This window comes from Primulina tabacum, chromosome 2 (genome assembly GCF_025594145.1).
Source record: "Primulina tabacum isolate GXHZ01 chromosome 2, ASM2559414v2, whole genome shotgun sequence".
Lineage (NCBI taxonomy): Eukaryota > Viridiplantae > Streptophyta > Magnoliopsida > Lamiales > Gesneriaceae > Primulina > Primulina tabacum.
The window spans coordinates 3,262,826-3,271,252 of record NC_134551.1 but is presented as its reverse complement, the minus strand read 5'-3'; the positions used below and the strand labels follow the sequence as shown (position 1 = coordinate 3,271,252).

Below are 8,427 nucleotides of genomic sequence, written 5' to 3'. Positions count from 1 at the left end.
ACGAACTCGAAACCTCGCCTCAAACTTTTTCAAAATGTTGTCGATCGGGTTATTCAAATGGTATTTAAACCAGAGAGGAGAAAAAGCGAATTATAAATTAAACTCGGTTTCAGTTTCTTATATATTTGGGACCTCGTCAATACTATGATCAAGATTATTGACTGAAATTAAGATATAGTTAATTATGTCAATGCTATTCGTACGTAAGTGGGCATTCACAATATTAAGATATTGAGTGATTTTGGTGAAGTGAAAAGTGAGACCTAATTATTCAAGAGCATAAAAAAGGTATTTCTACAGTTTATGCAAAAACCCACCACCGAATTTTTATATTCCAACCTTATATAATATTATAAAAATTATAGTAAAAACCATATATTAAAAAATTCTGGTGAAATTGTGTAACTTATACTAAATTAAAGTTCAATTAATCGAAAGATTTGGATTAATTCTTTCTGGGTTTTCAATTACGAATCCGAAACTTGCTAAAAAAATCCCATGTGAAAGTTGAAAATAAGCAAGAATCCGTGGTCCTCCATATAATGACACTTAATTTTGATGCTGATTAAAGTCAACCTATGGATTCTAAATATAAGTGCATTAGAAATTGTGACAATTGCACTAAGGATAACATCGAATTAACTAATTGATAGGTGGAAGCATGGAAACCATAGATGGAAAATTATGCATATTATAAATAAATAAATAAAAATTAACTCGTGGGTGGCAATTTTTTTTTATTTTTATTTTTATTTTTATTTGTTTGAAATGATTTTGAAAACAAGAGGATTTTAAACTTCTCAATTTTTTTTAAATGAAGTATTAAATATTTAAGAATTTAGGGGGGATTTTGCAGTGATGTACCCCAATTTCAGTAATAATGATGATCTCTGATCCAAAAAGGGTTGGGAGTCAAGATCTGCTTCTTCCCCACATATTTCAGGAGACCCCGCCCGTATTAAACAGAGACGTGAGAAGCATCTATGACTACTAAATAATTAAAACAATTTTATTTTTTTATTCAATCTAACACAAACAAAGACAAATATTTTAGAAGATCTATTTTGTTGTAGCAATTAGGCTTCAGACAGCAACCTTAATTTCAAATTTTGGGAGATCTTGTTATGTGTCCATTCATAATATACCCAAAAATAATATTGTATGATAAGGGGATAAACGAATCAAATTAAGTCGAATATTATAAAAAAACTTAAGGTTTGATTTTGACTGAAATTAAGTATGTTTGAGTTCAAGCTCGATTCGAAAAGTTTAAATTTTTTGGATTTCAACTCGAAATGAAGTCTCCGATATTAAGATTATTCGAAAGCTCGAAACGTATGTCAAGCTCAAAATATATATAAAAATTTTAATATATAATTATATAATATTAATAAAATATTCAGGCTCACGAATATCGAACAAAATAATTTTGGCTCTAGTTCGGTTCGTAAAAAAATTCGAACATATTCGAGTTTGGTTCGAATTCAATAAGTTATAAAATATTTATCAATCCGAACTGAAAAACTCACGAGTGAGGTCGATTCGTTTACGACCCTAGCGTGTGCTAACCCTCCGAAGATAGGGATATTCTCTACGCCACAACAACCAGTACTGTCTTTCTCAGATCAAGACTTGCCATCCAACCTCAAATTTTTGTTTCATCATGACTCCCCAATACCAACTATGGTCCATCATCAAGCCGTCAAGATTCCCAAACAATGAAACCCGGCCAAGTCTGTCGCCACAATAGGGATCATTTCTCGATTCTGATTACGACCTTGTGATCATACAAGATCACACGATCTAATTTTGCTACAAAATTTAATCATTAATTAGATGGTTTAGAAAAGGAAAAAACAAACCTGATCGTGCAAGTAACTTCGACTTTTTTACACTTTTTTGTCATTTTTTCGTTAGAATATTAGCACAACTAAATATTGTTAACATAACTCTTACTGATAGACCCAACGTCATGTCAATACCTCGCCCAGCATCAAAATTCGATATAGGGTAATTTACAAGAGTAAATTTACTATCTTTCCGAGAATTAAATAGAGAAGTTCTTTATCCCTATCGACCCGTTGGTTGAAATTTTACCTGCATGTATGTATATATACATATATATATATATATATATGCTAAATATATGCTAAATAGACGTTGGAAAATTGATTGCGGTGTAACATCATTTGTATAGCGTCTGTGAGTGGTCCAATGTTTTGTTATGGAAAACTTTGTATGGTCAGCAATGTTAATCCTCGTTTTAACTTTATACTTTTCAATTTCTCGTCTGCACTCTCGAGGTTTCCGCTGCCTTTTCCTACAGCTAGTAGTTCTTGTGATTCTTGCAAGAAAATACTAATTAATCATAAATCAGTCTTGACTTAGCTTTCACTTTATGCTACTGTTTTTGATCATTTGAATTTTTTGTAGAAAATATCTTATATGTTAAGTATATGCTTAAATCTTTAATAAAATTGACTGATTGACCATTGTGTAGAATATTATCGTGTGCCAATCTTGTCATTATAAATAATGGAGAAGAGAAGGTGGACTACTCGTATTTTCCAGCCATAACATCAACACTCAGCTCCAAAAACATAGAAAAAGAAGCCCAAAAACTGATCAAAATCTTGGCTGGAATCCCTTGTACGTGTGCAGATTAAGCATAAACAAGATGTCTCCAGCTCGAGAAGGTGAGTTGAGCACGATGGAGAAGCAGGGCACGTGCATTACTTACTCATTTAGATTCATTCAATGGAGTTAGTTCTTCATGTGCCCTTTTTCCCCACCATGACCACTCAATCTTACAACTCCACGAAACCGAAAATAACCCGTTTTCGCTTTGCCGGAACCAGAAATGTTGCGGCGGATACAATTTCTCAAGTACCATTTCCAGGTAAATTAGCATCATTGAAAATGGCAAGGTTTCAGGTGGTTAGATATACCAGTCATGGGCAATATAATCTTGCTCTGTGTCATATTCTAGAAAATTTTTCAATAATTTGCCAGAAACCTTTTCAAATTATAAAACGAGAACGACATCCAAGGTCGTCCTATAATTCGTTGTGGCGTTTAAACCCGAATGATTAACCAGGATTCGATCTTTTTAATGATGAAACTGATTGCCAAAAATGAAGATAAATATGAATGTAGCGATGTGTAATATTTTCATATTTGAAGCTGAAACTAAAGGGTATTATTATATCCAGGCAGATCTAGTACAGTGCATTTCAACTTTAATTCGGCCACACAATGGAGGTATTTAATTTGTCTTCAAATAATTGACAAAGTACACTGTTCCATACGCATGATCATTAATTCTTGTAATCTCTCCTGGATATCTGCACTTTATTTAATTAACTAATCCGGCCTTAATTTAATGCAGGAACTACTTCTTGTGATTAATTAATTTTTTAATACTGCATGTAAAAATCTGCTTAGTTATTATACTTGAAATTTTTTTTAATTTTTTTTTAATTATCAGTGTTAAATTATTTTTCTAAGTAGATGGATAGGACTATGACATTGGGGCCTGCCTCCATCTCCATTTATTGCCATTGGTTTGGAGTTTTGGTCTGTCTTAATCTCATTGAATATCTAAGAAAATATAGATTGTCGGTGATAAAATAATTAAGCTTCTTTGTATTTTATAATTCTGCATTATATTATATATCTGGATGCTTATGCAAACAGCTTGTAAATGAATATTAACTATTATTTTGGCCATTAGTGAATGGTGGATATTAGAATTAGAATGAACCAAATATATACATATATAATATGAATGAATCAAATATTTGGAGGAGCTTTAAAAAGGGGTCCGGCATGCATAGAATATATTGGTGCCTATAATTAGTGCTTTGCAGTCTCATCTCCCACCGGATGTTAAGCCACAAAAGATGGGAATGTTTTTTTGAAAAAAATGAATAGCAAACATGAAAATTAATATTCATGCATTCATGTCACTTACATGTTATGCATTCTTAGTCATGCAATTTAGATTTGTTCAGTGGTGTAATAAGGCGTAATTTTCGGTTAAAAATAAAGAAAATTATTTGAAAGAAAGATAAAAACATAAATTGTACAAAAAACCACCATACTTTAGTTCGATTTGGTTTTGGTTTTGGTTCGTGAATCAGTTAGCTTAAAAAATTTGTTCGTTGTCATCAAAACCGAGCGAATCGACTCATGCACACCCCTATGTTTGTTTCATTAGTTTTTAGTTTCAATGATCATGCTACACTTAAGTAATGATAAAACCACAATCTTACGGAAGTTTTGAATCTAGGAAATATTTTTAAAAAAAATTTCCAAAAAAAGCTCAGTTGACAGTTGAAACATTCCAATATTTGCTGTGCTCGAAAGTGCTCGAAAGTGGAGGTCCATTCACTTGTGCATATGCGACTGACCTAGTATCCTGCTGATGCACGACTGACGAACGGGTTTGCCCGTATTGAGCCTGCTGGCACTCATTCACAGGCACCATTTCTTAGGTTTTAACTTTTATCCCTTTCCACTGTTGGCATTTTCACGCGAGTCCCTGGCGTCTTCCACTGGGAAAAATGAAATTTTGTAAACTTTTAAATGTTTATCACCATGGGACCATTGTTAGCGAAAAAGCTAATAACAAAATCATAGAAATAAACTCGAAATAAGTGTGTTGTTTACAATATTAACATCGTATAAGGAAAAACAAAACAAAACAAAACCAAGGCCAGTAGCAAGTACAGTTTCTTTAAAATAGATTCGTTTTAATTTCTCCGGTATGTGTTTCGAGGTTTCAACAGAACATCTGTTTCCTATGATACAACAGGTAGATGCGTAGTGATGTTGCAGTGGAAAATGCAGGAGCAGAGTGCATGAACATGGGAGCAAGTGGATTTTTCTGTGTGTTTTCTGGCCTTGGCACATCCCCTATTTATATATGCTGATAGCAAAAGGTGGCATAGACTAGCGCTAGATGAATTTTGCCTTAATCAGTCCGACATTCGACACACCCAAGTCGCGCTCGTACGCTCACACATAAGTCTAGCCTTTTTCAGTTTAAATCGGGCCCATGAATTGCACTCTGCGCTAGCATACGTAAAAGAACCTCTTGACCAATCCTTTTTACACTTCCATGAAGTGTAACAGAAGATAAGCTCATCTATATCACTTTATTTTGTTGGTCCCACGTGCAGAATTTGAGATAACAAAACCCGAAAATAAAGAATAAACTGGACACCGAGATTTACGTGGAAAACCCCTAAAAATTATTAGGGTAAAAACCACGGGCAAGATGAAAAGAATTCCACTATAATATTTTGTGGTGTACAACTCACTCACTGTGTTTCCAAATAGAACACAAACTCTCTTAATACAGGAGAACAAAACACATCACAAATATTATAGAACTAAGCACTCAAATGCTTATAAGATAAGAGAAAATTCGAAGAAGGGATGATTTCAGAATGAAGGGGGGAGCTCTATTTATAGAGCCCCTTGTCCGTGTGAATATGCGTTAAAAACATGTATTCATATTTTCGTCTGAATTCATTTTTCAAAGTCTGCCATTCAAATGCCAAAAACGTGTTGTCCCTCAACCACTAATTAATATGGCCACTTTCTTTGACTTTGCCGACATTTCTCCCACTTGGAGATTTGATTGATAATCAAATACATCTCCACACATCCTTTCAATCTTGTCATTCCCTGCTGCTTACGTTTCTGCTAGGCCACTTGAGGATCTACACCACTCAAACTTTTCAGTGTTCACTAGCTTGGTAAAAAAATCAGCTATGTTATCATTTGTATGGATCTTCTGCATATCCACACTTCCTTCTTCTACTACTTCCCGTACAAAGTGAAATTGGACTCCAATGTGTTTCGTCCTGGAATGAAAGGATGGATTCCTTGCGATATGCAAGGCACTCTGACTATCACAAAACAAAGGAACATTCTCTTGTTTGTGCCCGATCTCCTCCAATAACCTTTTAATCCATATTGCCTCCTTGCAAGCTTGAGTAGTTGCCATATATTCTGCTTCTGTTGTAGATAACGCCACAACTGTCTGCAGTTTTGAAACCCAGCTTACTGCTCCCCTTGCAAGTGTAAACACATAACCAAGTAATAGATTTCCTCTTATCAGGATCACCTGCATAATCTGAATCGACAAAGCCCCTGAGTGTAAAATCCGATCCTTCATAACATAATGCAGCACTTCGAGGTACCCTTAATATATCTAAGGATCCTCTTAACAGTGCTCCAATGCTCTCGTCCAGGATTCGCCATATACCGACTAACTGCTCCCACTGCTTGAGCAATGTCTGGTCTTGTACAGATCATAGCGAACATCAAACTTCCCACTGTTGATGCATATGGTACTCGAGACATCTCCATCCTCTCTTTTTCACTGCTAGGACACATCTCGGAGGATAGCTTGAAGTTAACAGGAAGAGGGGTCGATATTGGCTTACTATCTTGCATGTTGAAGCGTTGCAAGACTTTCTTCAAATAATTTTTCTGGGAAAGCCAAATCTTTCTGTTACTTCTGTCTCGGTGAACTTGCATTAGAATCTTGTTTGCTGGTCCCAAGTCCTACATATCAAATTCCCTAGTCAATTGTGCCTTCAATCCTTAGACCTGATCTTTGTTGGGGCCTGCTACCAACATGTCGTCCACATACAACAACAAAGTGATATAATCATCACTAGACCTCTTGAAATACGTACAAGGGTCTGCACTCAGTCTGTTGTATCCAAGGATCGTGATATAGGAATCAAATCTCTTGTACCAATACCTCGGCGCCTGTTTGAGACCGTACAGAGATTTGTTCAACCTGCAAATCAAGTTCTCTTTGCCTTTTTTCGCAAAACCTTCTGGCTGAAGCATATAGATTTCTTCTTCAAGATCTCCATGAAAAAATGCTGTTTTTACATCTAGCTGTTCTAGATGTAGGTTAAACACTGCACACAATGCCAGCACCACTCTGACTGTTGTAAGCCGAACCACATGAGAAAATATCTCATTGAAGTCAATGCCTTCTTTCTGAGCATACCCTTTTACCACCAATCTGGCACGATACCGCTCCAATTGGTTATTGCCATCACGCTTGATCTTATAGACCCATCTGTTTCGAATGGCTTTCCTCCCTCGTGGTAGTGTAACAAGATCCCAAGTTTTATGCTTGTACAATGCCTCCAATTCTTCTTGCATTACTATCATCCACAAGGATACATCCGAGCTTTGAGTAGTCTCGTGGAAACTCGATGGCTCACCATCCTCTGATAATAGACAATATGGAATGTTGCTTTCAGTGACATAATCTGAAAGCCAACTTGGTGGTCTTCTGTCTCGAGTTAACTGCCTCACATTGAAAACCTCAGACTCAACATGCTCTTGTTCTTCGTGCTCTGGTATTGCTTCACAAGAAACTTGACATTCGTCCGTCTTATTTTCCACCTGAAAAATAATAGTTTCTGAATTCGGTGTGGCCTTTGTCTCCCTTTACTTTATCTTCCTCGAAGATAACATCTCTACTGATGACAAGCTTGTGAACAGTAGGATCCCACAAGCGAAACCCCTTTACTACATCAGCATAACCCAAGAAGATACATTTTCTGGATTTCGAATCCAACTTTGATCTTTCTTGCTCATTGTACAGAACGTACACATGACTTCTAAATGTATGCAAATGAGAATAATCTGTCGGGTTCCCGGTCCACATCTCCATCGGAGTCTTCAGATCAATCGCCACTGAAAGAGAACGATTGATAATATAACAAGCGGTTTTGACTGCTTCTGCCCAAAATGACTTTTTTAGACCTGCAGTCCTCAACATAGCTCTTGTTCTGTCCAACAAGGTCCTGTTCATCCGCTCCGCCACTCCATTCTGTTGAGGTGTGTAAGCCGTCGTGAATTGTCTCTTGATGCCCTCATGTTGACAATATGCATCAAATTCATCACTGGTATATTCTCCTCCATTGTCAGTCCTTAGACATGTCGTACTTCCTGTATGGTGCAAATGTTGTCATCAAACATTTTAATTTTGATAGTACCGACCCCAGCGATTTTCAAGGCATGATCATTTCTCATGAATACAGATCCTCCTGAGACTGGTTCATAATGATCATACCATTCTCTCCGAGATGTCATATGCCACGTCGCTCCTGAATCCATAATCCATGTGTCACAAAATTTTTGCCTGTCTTCTGCAACAGTTGCTGCTTCGCTGAATAATATTTCATCACTGCCTGAAGTACTGGCCACATTTCCTTGAGAGCTTTTATCGATACTCGTACATCCCTTTCTTGAAGTGCCATTTACCGTCACATTTAAAGCAGTAAATATTTTTCTTCTTACTTCTCGACTTTGATCTACCTCGCCTTTGGCTCCCACTGGAGTCACGGTCCATAAACCTTCTTCTTATCATCGGCAAAGCCTCTG

General features: G+C 36.3%; 1 long non-coding RNA gene across 1 annotated transcript; it reads left to right on the top strand.

Moving 5' to 3' along the window:
- Positions 1–2,579: 2,579 nt before the first annotated feature.
- LOC142537277 (uncharacterized) lies at positions 2,580–3,462 on the top strand. Its single transcript, XR_012818510.1, has 2 exons — positions 2,580–2,899; positions 3,213–3,462. It is a non-coding gene; the product is annotated as an uncharacterized LOC142537277 (long non-coding RNA).
- The last annotated feature ends 4,965 nt before the right edge of the window (positions 3,463–8,427 follow it).